The sequence below is a fragment of the Cibotium barometz genome, chromosome 37 (assembly GCF_041138505.1).
Source record: "Cibotium barometz isolate CiBa-2024 chromosome 37, ASM4113850v1, whole genome shotgun sequence".
Lineage (NCBI taxonomy): Eukaryota > Viridiplantae > Streptophyta > Polypodiopsida > Cyatheales > Cibotiaceae > Cibotium > Cibotium barometz.
The window spans coordinates 46,882,636-46,907,743 of NC_141082.1; the positions used below are offsets into that span (position 1 = coordinate 46,882,636).

General features: G+C 40.2%; 1 pseudogene; it reads right to left on the minus strand.

The window, feature by feature from the left end:
- Positions 1-13,750: 13,750 nt before the first annotated feature.
- On the minus strand, positions 13,751-13,869 carry LOC147617330 (5S ribosomal RNA; annotated as a pseudogene).
- Positions 13,870-25,108: the final 11,239 nt, after the last annotated feature.

Here is a 25,108-nt window from a genome sequence, read left to right on the forward strand (position 1 = left end):
TTGGAATGTAAAGAGGAGAATGGGGTGGCCTTTTTATCAAAGGCATAGCATTTGAATTTAATTCAACATCTGCAAAACATAAAAATTAAGAAAACCATAGATTCTTCATTAAACAAGTAAAAAAATTAGCTTACATGGAGCTTATAAGCTCTCCTTTGGCTTGAGGGATTGGGAGTTCTACTCTTGTTTGAAGAAAGAGTGGCCACCTATTCACTTTGGAGAGGATTAGGCAAAAAACAATTGAATTATTAAAAAATTCAATGTAGATGGCTCAGGACAGGAGCAGAGTAACAGTGCATAAACACCATTAAGCTTTTACAAAGGGGGAGACTTCTATTTATAGGAAAAAGTGAGCCTCTAACCAAGCAAACTGATTCTAGAATTTTCCAAATCAGTTTGGTCAATTTTTGACCATTTTTGGGTCAGTTCAACTTACTTTTTGGATCTAGTTTTGAAATAGGAGAGAGGAGAGATGAAAATATCTCATTTTATTGATTAAAAATTGGGGGTATTGATGAGAAAAAGGCGCCTACTTCATGAGGGGAGATCCCCACACTGTGTCAAAATTTAATTTTTTAATTCTTTTCTTTGGTCCTTAGTCCACTTTTCATCTTATGTGAGCATTTACTCATTTTTGGGGGGTTTTTCTTTTATTCTTCAATTTATCTCCTCCTTACATTTGGATTAATCTTATTGGTCCATAGGAACCTTAATTGGACCATAATCCAAAAATTTCTAAAAATCTAGACCCTTAGGCTAAGGTCCTTTATACCTATTTTCACTTAATTCCAATTGCACATTGGAAAGTTCTTTTTGAATTTCTGTTTTAGGGGAAACCATTTTAGAAACTAGGAGGATTTTTATATCCAAAAATATCTTAATTTTGAATTACCTCCCTCTAGACATTTTCTCTCTCCAAGCCAAAACAAGGTAAAATAGGATCTTTCTTTTATTTCAGAGAGGGGAATAATTATAAGACAAGAAGGGGAGGTTCTTACACCTACACACCTCAAAGCTGGAGGGAGGAATCTTACATCCTACCCCACTTAGAAAACGCGAGATGTCCTCATCTCGCAACTAGAGGACAACTCTTTCCTTTAAGATCCAACTGATTCTGAGGTTCCTTATAGTCCGGTGAACCCAATAGAATCGTGGATAAAGATCCCTTATATAGAACTCATCCATCAGATAACAATTCATTCAGATCATATCATTCATATCCTTAACACAAATATGGTCCAGTAGACCGAAATTTCCATCTGGACATTCCTCCATGGGGAATTTCAATTATACAGGTTTTTAATTTGTCATCCCTTAACTTGATCCATTGGGTCGTGTTAATAGTAGCAATCTGTCAACACAATCCACTAATCTCATAGTGATTTGCTGAAGTCATTATCGTCATTCCAGTTACGAACATCATCCCAGGGACTCGTGCCATTCATCCTTATTGTGGTTTTGCTCAGCTTATCGCTTTTCAACCAAAATTCAGGAATCATCATTTTTCAATTAGAATCCAAATCAACTCATCAGTTCTCAACCATAATTTTAAAATCATATCAACCACATTCGAATTCAGGGGAGTAGTGGAAGTAGCACTAGGCTTGTGCGGGGCAGGGTCCCTCACTCGGGGCCTCGCCCACAGAAATCCGGACAAGAGACTAATCCCTCGCTTCTTCCAAAACCGAACCCGGAAAATCTTCCCTCGCCCGGAAAGCACGGGAGATTCCTGCGGGATATTTTTACTCTAATGCAGTCAAGAGCCTTAACTAACTGAACTGATTTGACCAAACCCGTAATAAGTATCATAGTCAGATCAAGGAAAAGACTTGCACTTGGATCATAGAGACCAACGCTTTTTTCCTCATTGAGAGGCACAACCATTGATGCTTTTCCATAGAACATTTTTTATCCGGGATTTACTTCATCTATTGTACCATATTAGAATTGAGTCTCATTTTAGGGATCCATCAGTCCAGCCTAACCCCATCTAGTCCCGTGGGTTAGCCAACCACCCAACCACTGTAGTGATGGGATCTATTTAAGAATTTGGTTAGGTTTTGTCCCGGGTACGAGGGAGAAAGAGTTCCCAGGCCCCCTAGCCGGATATTCATGCAAACTTAAAACTAGTCACACCACTTACACACCCAATATGAAATTGCCTTTTTCACAGATTCAGCTGTCTTTAAAATAATCTTTTAATGAAACTATAGTATCATTGATCATAATCTTCCAAAATATCTGGTTGAATCTTAATTTCTAATTTTTCCTTCATTGGTGTACTTATGGCATCATTGGCAACCAGAACGCTCACTGCCTGTCCACTCAATAGTTCCTAGCTCATAGTACCCGGTAATATATTCACTTATAAAAATCAAAATGGAATCTCTATCCAAGATCAACAAGATCAACCAATAGATCCATATAAAAGAGCCATGGACTCATCCATTGAGGACTAGCAAGGTCAATCAACCAGATCCATGCCCGAATTCAAAAAACAACTCTTACTCCTTGTTCCAATATCCTCCACAACATACGTGTGGGTATCTTTGGTGACTCAGAGTCCAAGCACCGTGCTGGTCAAGACCTCGGCCAACCTTGCTACGCGAGACATCCTCCGTTGACTCTCCGTCAGCTATTGCAACTTGATCAGATAGGTCTCCATGACCTCATTCACAAGACGGTCAAAAAGCTTCCCCAGCATTCTTGACATAAAACAGTCATTTAAAAACAGGTCATAAATATAGTTTCTATAACGAACTCTCGTCTTTCCACATCCACATCAATCCTCATTTTTTTATATGTATTCCCATTCTCATCATATCATTTTTCATCTCATCACATCTTTCCTCATTTATCCGCATCAGATCTCATCCACTCGCATCTACCCATATCCACATCTCATCACATCATATTCATTCACATCACATATAATCCATTCACATCTATCCCAATTTACATCACATCTCATTCACTCACATCCCGATTTGTTGAAAAACAGGTAGAGGGAGAGGAGACACACACACAGGAGCAAACCCTAATGTATATTACAAACCCTAACCATAGAGGGAAGCCATCTCCCTTCTCACACAATGCATAAAACCATAATCCATAATACACAACACACACTATGTGTTGTGTCCACACACAGCTAACCCTAGCTAATGTCCACACACTATGACCAGCTGGACGCGGTCATTTATGTCTCACACATGCTCCTACCTAACATGCCAGCACATAGTGTAGCTGGCACAAGCTGACATCGAGCTTGAATCTCAACAGCCTCTCTCAAGCTCATGATGTACTACCATAGATGAAGATGTAGATGAGCTTGGGCTATCAAAGCTCTCAACACTCCCCCTCAAGCTCATCCCATGTACTCCCAACATAGTACGGAAGTACTCAAACTTCTCCCTGCTAAGTGGCTTTGTAGTAAAGATGTCGGCCACCCGCTCTTCAGTCTTCACATACTGCAGATCCACTGTACCATCCAACACTTTCTCTCTAACAAAGTGATAGTGGACCTCTATGTGTTTGGTCCGTGCATGAAAAATTGGATTCTTGGCCAACTGTATGCTGCTCATGTTGTCACAATGAATGAAAACCTTGCCATCAATAGGCTCACCCAAATCAGCCAAGAGATTCTTTAACCATACTCCTTCACATGTAGCAATGGCTGCACCCTTATATTCAGCCTCTGTACTAGATAAAGTAACTGTAGGTTGCTTCTTGCTACTCCAACTCACCACTGCACTTCCAAATGTAAAGGCATAACCACTAGTAGACCTCCTGTCATACGAGCTACCTGCCCAATCTGCATCAGTGTAGCCATGTATATCCAAGCCTTTACCATGCTCATAAAGAAGACCATAATGTGCAGTGGTCTTTACATATCGCATAATGCGTCTCACTGCATCCAAATGAGGTTTTCTGGGGCTCTGCATAAATTGGCTTACTAGCCCCATAGCATAACTGAGATCCGAGCGTGTGATGGTCATGTAAATAAGGCTTCCAACCATCTTTCTATACATAGATGGATTATCCAACTCTTCACCAAAATCAGCCCGCAACTTCACATTCTGCTCCAAAGGTGTACTCATTGTCTTACACCCTATCATCCCATATTTTGCCAACATATCCAATGCATATTGGCGTTATACTAACCATGTACCTGCATGGTCTTTGATCACTTCAATTCCAAGAAAATATCTCAATTCACCCAAGTCTTTCATGTCGAACTGCCCACTCAATGCCTTGACATGCATAACATCTGTAGGTAGCATGATATCCTGTGACAATCAAGTCATCTACATAGATGACAAGTAAGACAATCCCATGATCTGTTTTCTTCACATAGAGTGAAGAATCGGCTATAGAAACCTGAAATCCAAGGGAGATAAGATATGGGCTCATCTTATCACTCCAAGCACGAGGTTTGCTTCAAGCCATATAATGCTTTCTTTAATCTGCATACATGAGTGGGATATCTTGGGTGTACATATCCTTCTGGCTGTGCCATATAAACTTCTTCTTGTAGATCACCATTTAGAAATGCATTTTTCACATCCCAACCATTTGCTGCAGCCATAGCAATGACTACTCTCACTGTTCCCATCTTTACAACTGGACTAAATGTTCCCATCTTTGTAACTGGACTAAATGTTTCATCATAGTCCAAGCCTTGGGGTTTGTGCATAACCCTTAGCTACCAATCTTGCTTTATGGTGTTCAATGGAACCATCTGACTTGCATTTCACCTTGTAAACCCATTTGCAACAACCAATGACATTTTTGTCTTGTGGGGTAATGCAACCAAATCCCATGTTTCATTATGAACCAATGCGTCCATCTCAACATCCATTGCCTTCTCCCATACATGCTTCCCAATAGCTTCTATATAGCATGTAGGTTCCACATGCTTCACCAAAGAGGTCATATATGCGTAATGCATAGCAAAATCACGATATGTCAACCTGTCAAAACTGGATACCTAACCCTTTGGGATCTCTGCAATGCATGCGGATCACTCTGAACACCTACCACTCTAGCATGTCTTGCACCAGGTGTGCATAAAACTGGTATGCCAAGTTCCTCATCCAAACTCTCTGAACTTGACGACTCATAACCTGTAATGCCAATTCCTTCAACTTTCTTTTTCCCTTTATCCACAGCACTACTCCTAGTGCTCACACTCTCATGTCTCAAGCGTCCTAACCATGGATGTATAGTGCTACTCTTAGACTCTGCTGGCCCAGACATAGAAATAGAACTTGCTTGTGGCAAGTTCACATGCACATCAGCATCAAGAGAATCAATGGCACCCTCATCCTTTGCTTTGTACCAACAACTAGCAAGTTCATCAAACACCACATCTCGTGAGATAACCACTTGCTTAGTTTGTGGATTATAACATTTATATGCCTTGCGATCCTATGCATATCCAACAAACACACACTTTTTTGCCTTAGGATTTAACTTCCTCCTTCTCTCGTCAGGCACATGTACATAAGCTATGCAACCAAACACTTTGAGGTGTCCAATGTCTGGCCTAAATCCTGTAAGCCGCATCTCTGGCGTACTTCCATGTATGGCTGCTGTGGGTGCCTTATTAAGTATATACACTACGGTGGCACATGCTTGTGCCCAATAATAGTCTGGCATGCTCTTATCATTGAGCATCGCCCTGGCCACTTCACAAATGACTCTATTCTTCCTCTCAGCAGTAACACCATTTTGCTGGGGTGTATACCTGCAAGTTAATTGCCTTCTTATGCCATGCTTTCTCAAGAAATGCTCAAAAGCATGTGAGGTGTATTCACCACCTCCATCTGTCCTCAAACATTTTATCCAAGAGCCATATTGCTTCTCTGTGCAAAAGCTTTGAAGTCCATAAACTTTCCCACACTTCACTTTTCTCTTTGAGAAAGTAAATCCAAGTCATTCTATTAAAATCATCAATGAATGTCACATAATACAAGCTTCCTTTAATGGATGGGTTTTGTGCAGGACCCCATACATCACTATGAACTATCTCAAGTGGCTTGCTACTCATGTTGCCTTCTCTAGGAAATGGCAACCTTGCCTGCTTTCCAAATTGACAGGTATCACAAACATGCATATTCCCATCATACTTGAATCTAGGCAGCCCACTAACAATGCCTCTTGCCTGCATGTTCTTTAACCTTTGTATATTCACATGTCCAATCCTTTTATGCCATATGTCAATGTTCTGTACCACATTTTTGGCTTTTAGAGAACATGGATGATTTCAACTCAGGAATCCCAGCATCCAGCTTAAATAGCCTGCCTTCTTTCTTGCCTTTGGCTATGACTCTACATCCATTTTTGAAATCCTCAACGAAGCAACCATGCTCGTTGAAACGAACCTGTAATCCCTGTTCCACCATTTGACCAACTGAGGCCAAACTTTTTGTAATAGAAGGCACATACAAGACATCTGCCATAGATTTTGTTTCACCATTGTGCATAACTAATGGTACACTTCTAACATGTGTAATGGCATGTTGGGTATCATCTCCTATCTCCACATAGCCTTTCACATCCATAGGCTTCATATGTTCAAACCATTTGCCAATGGTACACTTCCAACATGTGTAATGGCATGTTGGGTATCATCTCCTATCTCCACATAGCCTTTCACATCCATAGGCTTCATATGTTCAAACCATTCGCCATGACAAGTCATATGGTTTGATGCTCCAGAGTCCATATACCAAGTGTCATCACTTTCACAATTTGGTATCATAGATCCCACAACATGTTTCATGGCAAACAAGAGATTTGCGCTGCCATCATTACTGCTTGATGCATAATTTCCACCACCATGTTGTGCATAATGTCCACCATGTTGTGCTCTACCCCCTCTCAAATCATTTTGTTTGCGGAAACAACCATGTGCCATATGACCAAATTTTCCACAGTAATGGCATTCCACATTTTGCATAGATGTTTGTTGGCCTTGCCAACGTCCTCTACCATGAGGATTACCTCTTCCTCTCTGAGGTGTATATCCACGACCACCTCTAGCACCATATGTAGGCTGAAAATTTCTATTTTGCTGACCTATCCTGCCATCCACGACCATTACCACGGCCATGTGATGCAAATCTCCCCCTGCCTCTAAATCCTCTTTGTGAATAGAAAGCCGGATTTCTGCCATTATCATCATGGCTAGTAGATGCATCATGAAAGGAATCACTGAGTTTGATTTCCTCAACAAGCAAGAGTGAAACCAACTCATCAAAATCTGGTAGACCTGTACTCCAAAATGGATGTATCAAAAGACTTATACTCCTTGCCAAGACCACGCAAGGTAATGTCTACCAAATCATCATCAGGCATGGGGGCATTGATTGTTGCCAATGCATCTGCATACTTCTTTATCTCTTGTACAACATAATCATGGATGCTCCTTCCTTTCCGTTTCACATTATGAATCTATTGTCACAAACTGAGACTTGCAAGCACTAGTGTCTGTATCAAACAGCTTTACCAATGTATCCCATGCATCCTTGGGATTCTCAGCATCATGTATATGTATGAGTATAGCATCCGAGATACATATAGACAGATAATGCAAAACTTTGTATGCTCTTTCTGACCATTGCTTTTGTCAGCTATAACCTTGCTGTGTAGATTGTCCGGGTAGTTCCAGCTCTGGCTTCACACCTGTAATAAGATTCCAAAAACCTTTTCCCTTCAGAAAGCTTTTGATCCCGTACTTCCATGCCTGGAAGTTCTTCCTATCCAACTTTTCATCCATAATTTGTATTGGGTTGTCTGACATATTTTCTCAATACAAATACACCTTTCGCACACGTCCAAATCTGTAAAAAAGCCTTCCTCAGCTCAACCACACTCTAACAAGTGTTCCAGATACTCCAAAGTAGTCAACAAACTTCACTTTTGATGTAGAAAATCAAACTGATTGCATCCAAAATGAACTGGCATACGCAGTCCAAGGTACCCTGTTTTGACGCGCCTTCCAAGGCTTCAAATTGCAATGTAGTGGTTCAATCAAGTGTGGATAACTTGCATTGACACCTAAACAAGCTCAATGTTGCATATCAACACCAACCAAGGTGTGTACATACCAATTTTGTCAAACCCCCTTCTCTATTTTGAGAAAAACCAGTAAAACCAGTAGTAGAATTGCTCTAATTTCTTCAATGCTTGTCCAAATTGGGAGACCATGCATTCATTAGCTTAGCAATGATGTCCACTAACTCCATGTAAAAGGAATTAGACCAATTATTTAAGATGAGAGAGTAATTAGCTGATTAATCACACTCTATTTCACTAATCACAGTAGATAGCCTATTTAATCAGCTCATTTCCAGCTCCATAATTCATAATTGCTCCAACCAATCATATAGCAACCTCCTTGGGTTTGTGTATTACACAATTGCTAAGCAAAATTTAGGTTTAATCAACCACACAAGTGGAATTTGGCCTCCACTTATCAAAAGTATGGGAAAAATACTCTGTTTTCTCTGTATGATCTGTGCCGCCTGCTCCTGAGGGGATTTGGGCTGGTTGTAGTGTCAATTGAGAGTACATATGGTTGCCTAACACACCAAGGCATGTGTACAACCCATCAATTGTCTGATTTTTGTAAAAACTTGCTCTAATTTCATCCACCAAGTGACTCTTTTTCTATGTTTTGTGAGAGCTTCAAAAAGAGTAATTTTTCAATCACTCAAATGCATCATACTTGCTCCAAATTCATTATAGGGCTTGCACATGAGTTGCCAATACAATCCCATTTGCTAGATACATGTTTCTTTGCCAGATTTGCATCTATTTTCACAATACATCACCGCTTCCAAGCTCCAATGGAAAGCTTGCAAAAAACCAGAATTTTCTTTTGCTTTGGGCAACCCTAATTTGCCTTGTTTGTGCTTGAATCACCTAAAATCTGCTCAAGGGTGTTTAGTAGTCCTTACCCGGTAGGCCAAGCTCTCAGATCTGATAGAAATCGATGTGCTCCAAGCTTCACAGCATTAATGGCAAGCTTCACAACTTTCCTTCAGAGCTTCTTCTCCCTCTTTTCTCTCTCATAAACCCTAATAGAGAGCACCAGGCTCTGATACCATGTTGAAAAATAGGTAGAGGGAGAGGAGACACACACACAGGTTTTCTCACTCACTCATAAACCCTAATAGAGAGCACCAGGCTCTAATAGCATGATGAAAAACAGGTAGAGGGAGAGGAGACACACACAGAGGAGCAAACCCTAATGTATATTGCAAACCCTAACCATAGAGGGAAGCCATCTCCCTTCTCACACAATGCATAAAGCCATAATCCATAATACACAACACACACTATGTGTTGTGTCCACACACAGCTAACCCTAGCTAATGTCCACACACTATGACTAGCTGGACGCGGTCATTTATGTCTCACACATGCTCCTACCTAACATGCCAGCACATAGTGCAGCTGGCACAAGCTGACATCGAGCTTGAATCTCAACACGATTCACATGACATGACATCTCATTCATTCACATCCCGATTCACATCACATCACATCTATTCACGTCCATCACATCACATCCATTTATATCCATCACATCACATCCATTTACATCACATCCATCACCATCCCATCACATACATTCTATCCACATCATATCTCATCCATTTACATCACATCCATCACCATCCCATCCCATCACATACATTCTATCCACATCATATCTCATTCATACACATCTCATCTCATTCATCCACATCCATCCAATCGTTCACATGTATGACTACCCACATCTATCCATACATTCATATCTATCACTTCACATCCACATATATTCATGTCACATCACATCTCTTTACATCACATCACATTCTTTCACATACACATCCACATCCATTCTTTCACATACACATACACATCCATTCTTTCACATACATCCACATCCATTCTTTCACATACATATCCACATCCATTCTTTCACATACACATCAAGATCCATTCCTCGCATACACATCCACATCCATTCCTTGCATACATATTCACATCCATTCTTCACATACACATTCACATCCATTCTTCACATACACATCCACATCCATTCTTCACATACACATCCACATCCATTCTTCACATACACATTCACATCCATCCATTCATTCACATCTATCTGATTCACATTGCATCTCATCATATCTATTCACATCACATCTCATTTCTATGCAAGTTTTCAGTTTGATTTTCTTTTGAATACAAGGAGTATTTCTTGAATTAGTATCCCCAAAACTTCTTGATCGAAATTCTGAATTTCATACCAGAATTCCGCGAATTCTATAACCTTGATCCATAGATCAATTCGAAGGGTCTCAAACTTAGTTTCAGATTTGGTGGGAGTTTTGAGTGTATTTTTCTAAATTGGTCACACCTTCTTTCCTCAAAACTGACGAAAGAGTTTGGTCTTGGTCATAATCTGATTCAAGGTTCGAGTCAGATAAGATTTTTCCTGATCTATCTTTCTCGAAAAGGTTTGATATTTCTATTTTACTGAATTTCTTTCTTTGAATACACTTAACTGATTTCTAAATTAGTTAGGAATTCCAATGAGGAATAGATTAATCATTTATCTGAATATTTCGATCTCGATAGATTTCTTGAATTCTCTTTTTACAATTCGTGTGAATATAAAATGATAGAAATTTCTCTCTTAGAGTATTTAATTATTCATTTATCAAATACTCATAGAATTTAAACATAGAATTTAAGAGAATTCTAATTTTGATATAAAAATTCTTTATGCATCAACTTCAAGGGGAATAACACTTTTATAAAAGAAATCCTTTTTGTGCATCTATTTATACATAAAAATCAACTTCAATGGGAATAATGCATTTAAAATAAAAAGAATTTCTTTATGCATCTATTTATGCATAAAAATCAAATATTTTATAAGAATAACGCTTTTATAAAAAAATAATTCTTTATGCATCTTTCTATGCATAATAAAAATGAAATTTAAGAATAACACTTTTGTAATAAAAAAATTTTCTTTATGCATCTTTCTATGCATAAAAATCAATTTAATGAGAATAACACTTTTGTAATTTAAAAAATTCCTTTATGCATCTTTCTATGCATAAAAATCAATCTAATGAGAATAACACTTTTGTAATAAGAAAATTTTCTTTATGCATATTTCTATGCATAAAAATCAAATTTAATGAGAATAACACTTTTGTAATAAAACAATTTCCTTTATGCATCTTTTTATGCATAAAAATCAAATTTAATGAGAATAACACTTTTGTAATAAAAAAATTTCCTTTATGCATCTTTCTATGCATAGAAATCAATTTTAATAATTAATATCGGTGATATCCAGGCATATTCATAGGTGAATATGTACATGGAGTAAATAGAATATTTCTTTTAGATGCAAAAATGGTGGGAATTACTCTTTTGGAATAACATAAAAACAAACTTTCTTTTCCACAAAATTCTGAAAAATTTTGCCATAACCTCCTTTGTATGCCTGACCATTTCTCATTTTTATCATTCTTTATTTAACTTAAATTTACCCAATTTAGATTTATAAAACTCTAATCTACACAATTTTCTAAATTCAAGAGAGTAAATAATAAAAAGAGTTTTATTAATCCTTTAGTTAATCTTTCTAGGATTGAGAAAGGTTGGAATGTAAAGAGGAGAAGGGGGTGGCCTTTTTATCAAAGGCATAGCATTTGATCTTAATTCAACATCTGCAAAACATAAAAATTAAGAAAACCATAGATTCTTCATTAAACAAGTAAGAAAATTAGCTTACATGGAGCTTGTAACCTCTCCTTTGGCTTGAGGGATTGAGGGTTCTACTCTTGTTTGAAGCAAGAGTGGCCACCTATTCACTTTGGAGAGGATTAGGCCAAAAACAATTGAATTATTGAAAAATTCAATGTAGATGGCTCAAGACAAGAGTAGAGTAACAGTGCATAAACACCATTAAGCTTTTACAAAGGGGGAGGCTTCTATTTATAGGAAAAAGTGAGCCTCTAGCCAAGCAAACTGATTCTAGAATTTTCCAGATCAGTTTGGTCAAATTTTGACCATTTTTGGGTCAGTTTAGCTTACTTTTTGGATCTAGTTTTGAAATAGGAGAGAGGAGAGATGAAAATATCTCATTTTATTGATTAAAAATTGGGGGTAATGATGAGAAAAAGGCGCCTACTTCATGAGGGGAGATCCCCACACTGAGGTGTCAAAATTCAGTTTTTTAATTCTTTTCTTTGGTCCTTAGTCCACTCTTCATCTTATGTGAGCATTTACTCATTTTTGGGAGGTTTTTCTTTTATTCTTCAATTTATCTCCTCCCTACATTTGGATTAATCTTATTGGTCCATAGGAACCTTAATTGGACTTTAATCTAAATTTTTTTAAAAATCTGGACCCTTAAGCTAAGGTCCTTTATACCTATTTTCAATTAATTCCAATTGCACATTGGAAAGTTCTTTTTGAATTTCTGTTTCAGGGGAAACCATTTTAGAAACTAGGAGGATTTTTATATCCAAAAATATCTCAATTTTGAATTACCTCCCTCTAGACATTTTCTCTCTCCAGGCCAAAACAGGGTAAAACGGGATCTTTCTTTTATTTCAGAGAGGGGAATAATTATAAGATCAGAAGGGGAGGTTCTTACACCTGCACACCTCAAAGCTGGAGGAAGGAATCTTACACGATACTTCAATCGGGGCTTCACAAGATTCCATTTTGGACAGCTAATCTGCCACTGTGTGATTTGCGCCCAGGGTGTGTACTATGGTGAACTCGAATTCCTGCAAAATCAGCATCCACCATGCCATCTTGCCTACCAAACTCTGCTTATCCACAAAATAGAGAAAGGCAAAATAATCCACATGGAAGGTGAATTTATTGCCCAACAAGTAGTGGCAAAACTTTTCAACTGAATAGATCATTCCAAGGGCTTCCTTGTGAGTGGTGGAGTAATTCTTCTTGGCATCTAAGAGTCACTGGCTGGCGTAGTAAATAGGCCGGAACCATTTTTTCTTGGCCTCCTGCATTAGAACACTGCTTATTACACATCAAAGGCATCCACAAAAACATGAAATGACAACTCCGATTAGGGGCTTGAACTATAGGTGCTTCTGACAGCATCAGCTTGAGGCATCAAAATGTGATGTTCCATTCCTCCAACCAGTTGAAGTTGGCTTGTCTCAACTTCTGGGTCAATGGCACTTTGATCTGGGCCATTTGTTGGTTTAATGGGAATGCTACATGGGCATGGTACCAGAGCATTCAGCTGTGCCATCTGACTTGCCCCAAAAATATTCTCAGCTCCTTCACACTTTTCAGAATCGGAGCTTTCCGGATCATTTCCACCTTGGCCGGGTCTATTAAAATTCCCTCTCCTAAGAAATAGTGTGGCCAAGGAGCATAACGCTCTGGACAGCAAAGGAACATTTAGCGAGATTTAGGCTCAGTCTAGACACTCGATTATTTGGCCAAAAATAGATGCAGGTGTGACAGATGCTAAGATGATTTCCCAAAGACACTAAAATCGTCAATGAACACCCGCATGAAGGAGGTCAGGGGACGGGTCGAGGGGGCCGTGAAGGGCACCGAGGGGGGTTGCCGACGGAGCGTGATGCCACGACACGCGGCGGCGGGTCGAGGGGGCCATGAAGGGCACCGGGGGGGCGTGACAGCACGGCTCCGGGGGCATAGTGATGCTCCGGCCCAAAAAAGGGTGCAGCACTAGGACTTCCCGAGAGGTCACCCATCCTAGTACTGTTCTGGCCCAAGCGCGCTTAACTGCGGAGTTCTAATGGGATCCGGTGTATTAGCGCTGGTATGATCGCACCACATCAAAGTAGCGAATCCAAGAGACTACAAGAAAGAGAGAGGAGCAGGTTTCCCGTATCGTACCGCGCGGCGCGGTCGTTCAGGAAAACACTCATGCGTACATCCATCCGAGTGCGTGCATGCTCCATTTTTACTCTTTTGACCTTGACCTTTTGCCATATTAAGCATCGATGAACATGATTGAGTTCGGGCAAGGGCGTTCTGAAGTGCAGGCGACGACCCCGGCACACGAACACTCAGATTGCAGAAGAGCAGAGTCCGTTCCACTCGCACTCTGAGGACTCAACCACATCAATACTCGCTATGGGCATTATGAATTTACTGTCATGCCGTTTGGATTGACAAATGCCCTAGTTGCCTTGCTATAACTTCCCACTTTTAATGTCATTCTACTTTTTGTAGCAGTCCTTTGCTATGTGTTGTGGTTTGTCACAGTAATAACACTTTTAATGTCATTCTACTTTTTGTAGCAGTCCTTTGCTATGTGTTGTGGTTTGCCACAGTAATAACACTCTATGCTATTTGCATTTTGATTTCTTTGCCAACCACCTCGACCTCTTTGGCTCCCCCTACCTTTAGATTGGCCTCTTCCACCTGTGTATGATTGCTGCTGTGAATCATTGGACTGTTGTTGTCCAGAATTTTGATTTCCTTGTCGGCCACCACCTTGGCCTCGACCACGGCCTCTACCTCTACCTGAATTAGAGTAGAAGGCCTGTTCCGATGTGTTCTTGCTTTTTGTGAAGAAGAATCCTCACCTAAATCCTTTTCTTCTATGATTAGCATAGATATCAAGTCCTGAAAGTTGGGAATATTCTCCCTAACTACAATGGAGGTCTTGAATGGCTTGTAATCTTTACCAAACCCATTCAGACACAGACACTCACCAAATCATCATCCTCCACTGATACATTAATAGACCCAAGGGATTCAATAATGCCCTTGATCTTTAAGGCATATTCATTGATAGACATGCTTTTCTTTTCCACAGTATGCAACTCTTTCTCTAACTGCAACTTCCTTACCTTTGTGTTAGTCCAGAATATCTAAACCAGATTCTACCATGCAATCGCTGGAGTGTTTGCATCTTGTATGTGTCCTATCATAATGTCTGTGACACTAATTGAAAGCCAGTACATGACTTTTCTTGCACCCTGATTCCAATCCTTGAATGCCTTTATATCTGCAGGGGTGACATTCTCCTTAGATAACTCTGGATGCTCCTCATTGTCTCCTTCTACATAATCCCAAAATCCTTTACCCCCATTAGGAAATTGGTCATTCTAAACCTCTAGGCATGGAAGTTATTCTTATCTAAATTCTCACTAACAATCTTATTAATTCTGTCAGGCATGTTTTCCTATTGCAATCAAATAACCTGCAAACTTACAACTTCTATATCCAACTTGTAATACAATAGTATCTCTTGTAAACTGCTGGAGAGTAGCAGTACTTTAGCATAGCCTGTGTGTCACCAAATGTAACTAGAGTACATGTACATACACCCAGTATCAACAATACATGTGCAAACCGGTCTGCACCCACTTCTAAAATGCACTGCTACACTGCAATAACCAGATTTTGAGCAGAAATAGTTCTCTACTAGAACTTCCAGAAAATTATCGAAAATACCCTATAGTGACAAAATGGGGCCCGTAAATGCACCCGAAAATGTGAATCTGGCTATAAAAATCTTTTTCCAATAGGACAACTATCCAATACTACAGTATATCTATCCTGTAACTCCACTCTCGCGAAGACATCTCCTCAATCGGAGATGTGTAGCTCCTAGAGCTACTGAGGGGGTGTTGTACCTAAACCAAGAAGAGGAAAGAGATGATAGTGCTCTTACCCGTGTAGTACCACTTCCTTCCTTACTTGTTCTTGCCTCCTTATCTCTCACATGAATCAGGCTCTGATACCATAAAGAGAATGTGGGGGAGAGGGAGAGATTCAAACCCTAAGCAAGTAAACACACACACACAAGAGAGATGGATAGCTGAATTTTCTTCTATCTTCTTCTTCTCTACTCAACCAACAACTTCTTCTTCTTCTTCTCTACTCAACCAACATAACATAAAGATAAGAGTACACACTATATGGGTTAGTACTCAACTACTACAACATACAAGGGTCGGTCCATAATGTGAACCTGACTAAATGAGCTAGTGCTATAACTATGTCAGTCTCTAGTAATCCAAAATGGTGTCACACAGCTTATCATCCCACTAGCCGCATATCACCCATAATCTCACCAACCATGCCAGTGGTGTAGATGCGGAAGCTATCACCTAGGCAGGTCATCAATGTTTGTCGTAGCACTAGTTGAGCTCGATATCTCAACACATGGTCTATCAACAGAACCGCTGGATGAGGACTCTCCTAGTCCACTCAATCATTGTGATTGCTGACTTGCATTCTGTGCAACCACATTTCCACTTACATCAGCCCCAACATCTTTGCAGCAGCATACCAGCTACTCATCTCATTAAATACAATATCCCTGATTACCCTCAATTCACGTGTAGCAATATTATAACATCTATATCCCTTTTGCTCAAGGGAATACCCAATGAACACACATTTTTCTGCTTTTGGATCTAGCTTAGTACGCAACTCATCTCGAACATGCACATATGCAATACATCCAAAAACTTTCAAGTGAGACAAATCAAATTTCTTGCTAGTAGTTAACTTCTCCTCTGGCATTACATCATGTATGGCTGCCAATAGGAGTCCTCTTCATGATATAAACTGTTGTAGACATAGCCTTAATCTAATAGCTCTGCGGCGTATTCTTCTCTGCCATCAATGCTTGTGCTATCTTTGCAATGTGCCTATTATTCCGCTTCAGCAACTCCATTTTGCTGCGAAGTGTCTCTACATGTCAATTGTCTCTGAATGCCATTCTTTCACAAGAATTTAGAGAACTCATTGGAGAAGTATTCTCCCCCTCCATCTGACCTTAGGCACTTCACATGCTTTCCTGTCTGTTTTTTAGCCATCACTCTGAAATTTTGAAAATGAGTGAACACTTCACTCTTCTCCTTCATGAAATACACCCACACTTTGTCATCAATGAATGTTATGTACCTGCAGCCATGCATAGACATAGTCTTTGCAGGACCCCATACATATGAATGCACAACATCTAGTATATTCCTACTCACATTTCTATCATGTGGAAATACATGTTTTGTTTGCTTTCCAAATTGACATGCTTCACAAACTTTCTGCATACCTTCAACTTTAAACTTAGGCAGCCCTATCACAATTTCTTTAGTCTACATAGACTTCATTGTTTGCACATTTACATGCCCAATTCTCGAACCCACTTGATCGATGATGATAAGTATAGGTAAAACTAGATTCTATAAATTCTTGAAAGAAATCCTCCTGAAATCCTAATCCATTTCTATCTAAAGGGTTTCTAAAATCTACATCTATAATATGTGCTGATGGATGTACATGCCTATAATATCTAAAGGGTTTCTAAAATCTACATGCCTATAATATCTAAAGGGTTTCTAAAATCTACATCTATAATATGTGCTTACATATAAGATTGAAATTGAGACTGTAAATAATTGGAAAAAGAATGAGAATGAGTATCCGAACTGTCAACTTCTTGATCATCTTCTCTGTGCTCCTCGACCTCCAACTAGTTACTTTGACCATATAGTCAGGTAACGGCACCTCGTTGATGTGCTCGAGTGGCTCCTCTGGAAGACTGACCCTTCTATGTAGGTTCTTTGAATCGGCCTACTCGCTTTGCACGTTGTCTCATCAATCGGATGGAGCTTATTGACTATCCTTCGGAGGTTATTGTTTCAGTGGTGGCAGAACATCCTTGCTAAATTGTGCCACATTTTTATGCACTATTGCCAGTTTGAGGGGAGGTGAAATTTATTAAAGTGCAATGTCTACACTGATTCCATTATACATATTGCACATCTATGTATCTCCCTCTCCAAAACTTGCACTAAACCCCGGAGTTGATATGTCTTGTCTTCACTTTCTTTGATATATTCATCATGGTCATGCTATAGTCTTTGAAGATCTACTTCGTAAGCATCCAACTTCTTCATTGTGTCTTTGAGCTATGTATAAGCTGCAGCTTTTTCCTACAATTTATTTATCCTATCTAAATCTTGAGCTTTTTCATCTTCCAGTGATGCATTATGTTGATTTGGCAGCCTTAAAGCTTTGACTTCATTTTTGAATTGCTATGCATTGTGGTGGAATGCTCGAGCTTGCTCCTTAATGCTGGATCTTCAGAGGGACCCCCTTGCTCACCCTTACCTTTTGGAGGATCACTTGAAGTTTCTTGATCCTTCTTGAAGCTTTGTCTAGCTGAATAGGACCAATCGATCCATCTTGTCCACCTCCTCTACCAAAACCACCTGTGTCGGATTCATCATCATCTTGTCATTGATGGAGCTCATCCGAGTGGCATGTCATTTAAATGATCTTAATCAATTATTCTATGTATTTGACGTACAAGCTGTGCCATAAGCTCTCGGATCCGAGCTTCATAGGTATCAACTTCACTAGCTGACAGCTCATAGACTTCTGCATCATCATCCGCTTTTCAAGTGTGCTAACTTTGCTCTTGATCACCTACAAAGTTGCTCGATTTGCTTTTGCCTTAGCCTCGTGATGCTGCATCATAAAGATATGCTGGCTTAAAAGGTGTTGGCTTTGTAGCTGAGCATTTGTATACTTCTTTTATAAATTTTGGATTTCTTGTTGCATCTGCACTTTATCTTGCTTTGCTTGTGAGATAGATCACTAGCCTAGATTTCGATGATGTTCCTAAAATGTGCTTGCTCCCCTTTTAAGGTTTGAACTCTTTGTTGGATTTCGATGATGTTCCTAATGCTCCCCTTCTAAGGTTTGAACTCTCTGTTGGACTATAGAAAGAAGGCAACAGAGTGGGCAGAATGTTTACATTGAATGTAAACATGCCTAAAGTGAGTGCTACAATGTTTGCAAATGGTTTAGGAATTGTTGCAGACACAGACATTTGGCATAAAAGAATTGGACATGTGAATGTGCAGAGAATGAAGTCTATGCAGACTAAAGGAATTGTGACGGGGTTGCCAAAATTTAAAGTTGAAGGTATGCAGAGAATATGTGAAGCATGCCAATTTGGAAAGCAAACAAAGCATGTATTTCCACGTAACAGAAATGTGAGCAGAAATGCACTAGATGTTGTGCATTCAGATGTATGGGGTCCTACGAAGACCATATCTATGGGAGGCTGCAGGTATTATGTGACATTTATTGATGACCACACAAGGAAAGTGGGGGTATACTTCATGAAGGAGAAGGGTGAGGTGTTCACTCACTATAGAATTTCAGAGTTATGGTTGAAAAGAAAACAGGGAAATATATAAAGTGCCTAAGGTCAGATGGAGGAGGAGAGTACTTCTCCAATGAGTTCTCTGAATTTTTGAAGAAAAATGGTATTCGGAGACAGTTTACATGCAGATACACTCCGCAGCAAAATGGAGTTGTTGAGTAGAAAAATAGGCACATTGCTGAGATTGCATGAGCATTGATGGTGGAAGAGAAGAATATGCTACATAGCTATTGGGCTAAGGCTGTTTCTACAACAGTTTACATCATGAAAAGGACTCCAACTGCAGCCATACATGATGTAACTCCAGAGGAGAGGTTTACTAGCAGAAAACCTGATTTGTCTCATCTAAAAGTTTTTGGATGCATTGCATATATGCATGTGCTAGATGAGCTGAGAACTAAGCTCGATCCAAAAGCTAAAAAATGTGTGTTTATTGGATATTCCCTTGAGCAAAAGGGATACAGATGTTATAACCCTACTACACGTGAGTTGAGGGTAAGCAGGGATGTTGTTTTTCATGAGATGAGCAGCTGGTATGCTGCTGAAAAGGAAGCTGGTGGGGCTGATGTGAGTGGAAATGTGATTGCACAAAATGCAAGTCAGCAATCACAGTCTTTGAGTGGACCAGGAGAGTCCTCATCTAGTGGTTCAGTTGATAGACCATGGAGTGGCAGGCTACGTCATAATACCAGTCCTGCAAATGTGATTAGTAGATCACATAAAGGCAAAGAGAAAGTGGTTGAGCCCCTTAGTATGCCTGACATTTCTGCAGGGCATTCTCATGTTGATGGAGAGTCTAGTGGCTCAGAGATGAGCCTTGATGAGGAGCTTGGGATACCAGCTATGAGAACACCTGGTGTAAAGAAGGCTGTGGAAGCCATGAATGCAAAGGTGCGAAGATCTGGGAGAGTGAAGAATCTTGTGCAGAGGTTTACCTACTATGATGGTTATGTGGCACATCAGTATGCATACATGGCAAAGGTTGTGGAGGTTGTAGAGCCCACATGTATTGATGAGGCTATTGGAAATGTGTGTTGGGAGAAAGCTATGGATGAGGAGATGGATGCACTATATGGAAATGAGACTTGGGATTTAGTGCAATTGCCTGAAGGCAAGAAAGCCATTGGATGCAAGTGGGTGTACAAAGTAAAACATAACAGTGATGGAAGCATAAGCAGGTACAAGGCTAGATTGGTAGCCAAAGGATATGCGCAGACATATGGCATTGATTATGAGAAAACTTTCAGCCCAGTTGCTAAGATGGCAACAGTGAGAGTTGTGATAGCAGTGGCTACGTCAAAGAAATGGTCTTTACATCAGATGGATGCAAAGAATGCATTCTTGCATGGGGATTTGCAAGAAGAGGTGTATATGTTGCAGCCACCTGGTTATGAGGATGTGAGTCACCCCGAGCATGTGTGTAGGTTGAAGAAAGCCTTGTATGGCTTAAAACAAGCACCAAGAGCATGGTCTGACAAGATTTCTGAATATCTTGTCACTATTGGCTTTCATGTAGCTAATGCAGATTTCTCGTTGTATCTGAGACTCGGTGATAGAGGGGATGTGCTTGTTGTCATCTATGTAGATGACTTGATTATTACGGGGGACCATGATGCAGAGATCTTTGATGTAAAGATCTTGCTTCGACAGAAGTTTGAGATGAAGGATCTGGGGGAGCTCAGATATTTCTTGGGCATTGAGATGATTAGGTCACCACATGGTATTGGATTACTGCAGAGACAGTATGGCTTGGACATGTTGTCCAAGTATGGTATGACAGGCTGTAAGCCTATCTCAGTGCCATTGGATCAGAATGGCAAGTTGAGTGCAGATTCAGGAGAGATTTTGGAGGATCCTACTATGTATAGGCGCATAGTAGGAAGCTTGATCTACATGACGATCACTAAGCCAGATGAGCTATGCTGCTGTTGGGTTGGTGAGTCAGTTTATGCAAGCTCCTCAGAAGTCGCATTTGGATGCATTGAGACGCATACTGAGGTATGCGAGGTCTACTTTGCATTGTGGACTATTTTATGAAACTGGGACAGAGATATATGTACATGGATACATAGATGCTGATTGGGCTGGTAGTATCTCAGATAGAAGATCTACTAGTGACTTCATGTTTTCTTTGGGGAGTGCTGCTGTGACTTGGAGCAGCAAGAAGTAGCCTACGGTTGCTCTATCCGGTACAGAGGCTGAGTACAGAGGTGCTGCCATGGCAGCATGTGAGGTAGCTTGGTTGAGAAAGCTACTTGCAGATTTGGGTCTACCAGTGGATAGACAGGTTGTCATTTTCTGTGACAACATTAGCAGTATACAGTTGGCCAGGAACCCAATTTTTCATACTCGCACAAAGCATATAGAGGTCCACTACCATTTTGTCAGAGAGAAGGTCTTGGCAGGAGACGTTGACCTTGTTTATGTCAGCACCACACAGGATCAGGTAGTTGACATCTTCACCAAAGCGTTGGGTACAGAGAAGCTCCGCTTGGTGTACATGAGATGGAGTTGAGCTCGAGGGGGAGTGTTGAGATATCGAGCTCATCTAGTGAGGCGGTGGACACTGATGACCCGCCTGGGGGATAGGCCCCGCACTTACACCACTGGCATGGTTGGTGAGATCATGGGTGATATGTGGCCAGTGGGATGACAGGCTGTGTGACAGCCATTCTAGAGAGACTGGCATAGTTATAGCGCCAGCTCATTTAGTTGGGTTCATACTATAGAGAACCCTAGTATGTATTTGGTTGAGTACCTTTTCATATGTGTGTACTCTTATCTTTGTATATGGTGTGTTGAGTGTTGAGTGTTGAGTGAAGAAGAAGAAGATTTTCAGCCTCTCACCTTGTGTGTTCTCTTTTAGGGTTTTGTGAGTGTGTGTGTGCTTGCAAGAGCTCAAGCTCTCTTCTCCCTTGCATCTTTTCAGCTTGAACATATGGTTATACCTCTTCAATAGCGACCCAAAGTTTAAGCTCAGTCTCGACGTTGTTTACTCACTCCTTTCCCTTCTATGAAGACTTCAAGGTGCCATTCTTCTCGACAACAATCTTCTTTCTACAATCTTTAACCGCGTGACCTTTCTTGCCATAGTAATAGAAGCTCCCTTGAAACTTATTTTTCTTTGGCTTCTTCTTCTTGTCTCATCAGGAGATGCTACACCTTTGCCTTTAGCATTGGCTAAAAAGAGAGCATCACCCGCCGCCATCATGGGTCTTCAGATGCATCTCCTCCGCAAAAGCAACATAGCACTAAATTTGGAGTTGAGGTCTCGCCTAGAACATATCAGAGAACCATACCACAGTGGGTGTGGGACTAGGGCCATTTATTCTTTGAAGTAGAAGAGAGAGTGCAAGAGGAGATTCCCAAGCAAGAACCTTTCCCACCTGCCAAGCTCAAACAAGAGAGTAGAGAAAGGGCTCAAACCATTTCCTTTTGGAAGGAAATTACTTAGTTGATTTGAGAGTAGAGAAAGGTCTTAAACAAGAAGGATTGATACACCTCTTAGCCTCTTTTGCCTCTCCATAAGGACTTCCATGATCTAAGATAAGTGGCCTAATTACTAGTACTATGGTTCCTTTTGCTAGAGAGTAGGAAGGTTCTTGATATAAACAGAAGTCAAAGGTTACCGACTCTACAACCCTAAGGCAAGGCATATTTTAGTAAGTTGTAATGTGGTGTTCGTGGAATATTGTCTTAAGTGGAGGGGGAGGCTCTATACACTTATTGATTGGAGTCTTGGATCAACAATGAATAGGGCAATTCCTCCATAGGCAACCGCTTCTATTCCAACCGATAGGGCTTACCCAGCACTTGAGAAGAGGTCTTTCTGAAAGCGATGAAGGAAAGCATCTCGAAGATCCTCAAAGGTAAGAAAATGATTGGGGCCATATTGAGCATGCCAATTGGTTGCCTCACCATCAAAAGTGTCGCTGAAAGCATTTTGCTTGGTAGCTGTGGGAATAGTGGGTGGCGTTCCATTAGCGTGCCAAATATTCTCAAAGTTGGTGACATGAGTATCCGAATCCTCCTTTTTCTTGCCATTGAACTTTGGGTACTTTAAGGAAACCTAATATGCCATTCTGAAAGAGAGCAATGCTATAGTACCAAGGCCCAACAGAGCTGAAGGTGGAGCGGTGGCACCAAGACCCCCGCAAGAAGGAGACCAGAAACTGACATGTTTTTCACAACACGAACCAGCACATTTGGACTTCCGGAATCATTGCCGAATCCGTTGTCAGTGGAGTTCTCCTCCCATGTAACGCTGGGGTCCAAATTATACTGACTGGTATCGTTATCGTCCAAAGGATTTTCATCAACCAGTTCGATAAGGCGAAATCACTCCTAGCGCAGCGTAATGTTGCTCACGGTCGATCATGCAGTCTGCGGCTTTTAGGAATCATACCCTTGCTCCTCCCAGAGAGTTTCCAGATCATCCAATTCTTGCTTAGTATATGGATCACAGAACACAGGCATGCCACTCAATAATGGAAAAAACGGATGAAAATTATCAAACCACATGGAATGGGGAATGATGTGTAAGAAAAGACAGCAATAATAACCCGACCAATTGGAAAAATAAATGGTTTTGAATTCAATGCGATTAACAATGCCCCAATGATTGGCTAACTGGATAGTGGGGTGAATTCAACTGAAAAATGATCAATGTATGAGAGTGCATAGGTGTCGACCATAATCCAGACATAAATGGGGATAGAACACGATGACACCATATTATGATGGATGATTTCAACATTTCTGGTCTCTAAAAGGCCAGAAACTATTACAGGCTTTGCTGGGAGAGATAATCCCTCATCCTTTGAAATAAATCCATGCATGGAAAAGATCATGCTAGCAAACAATCAGAACCAACATAATCAAAAGGAAATCTAACACAGCAGGATCGCCAAAGTGTTGGTAGAAAGCCAGCGTATACGATTATTTATATTAACTTATGACAGATAAAGAACATCAAGAAATAATAGTACAAATAGAAATAAATTAAAGATAGGTAATAGAAAAAACAATTAGTATCCACGAATGTTACTGATTCTCTGAATAACTGAATACATAGGCTTTGTGGTGATTAGCTCCTTCACCTCTGGAGATCATAGAGTCGATAAGCCATTCTCTTGACTGTATCCAAGAAATATACACTTCTTGCTTTTGGCGTCAAGCTTCTTCCTAGATGCATTTGGTATAATATGTATATAACATTAACAACAAAATATTATGAAATGAGACACTGAAGGTTTCTTACCAGAGTAGGCCTCTTGCAATGTGATACCCTTTAGCACCTTTGTGTAGTTTTGATTGAGGATGTAAATTGTTGCGCTTACTACTTTAGCCTAGAAAGTGTCTTGTAACCCTTTCCCTTTTAGCATGCATCGAGCCATCTCTAAGATGGTCTGATTATGGCATTCCACAACATCGTTTTACTGAGGTGTGTGTGAGTTGGTGCTTGATCCCATTCTCCTTGCAATAAGCTATCAAATCCCATTGAAAGGAATTCTCGTCCTCGATCAGTATGGAACTTTTTCATCTTCTTTTCTGTCTGATTCTCTCCACAAGATTATGCCACTATTTAAACTTGCCAAAAGCTTCAAGATTTTTTTGAAGGAACATCTTCCTATTTTGATCTTCCATGAACACCATAAAGTAAGAAGATCACCCCCATTAACACCCCCATAAATACCATAAAGGAAGAAGATCACCCCAATGTAGTAGTAGATATCTTACCACCATAGAGATCAACATGTACCAGCTCTAGAGGAGTCTTTGCCCTGCTTTCATGTAGAAATTCCTTAGGTTGTTGCTTGCCCATCATGAAAGCCTCACATGGTTCCTGCAATTCTAAAAATACATGCAAATTAG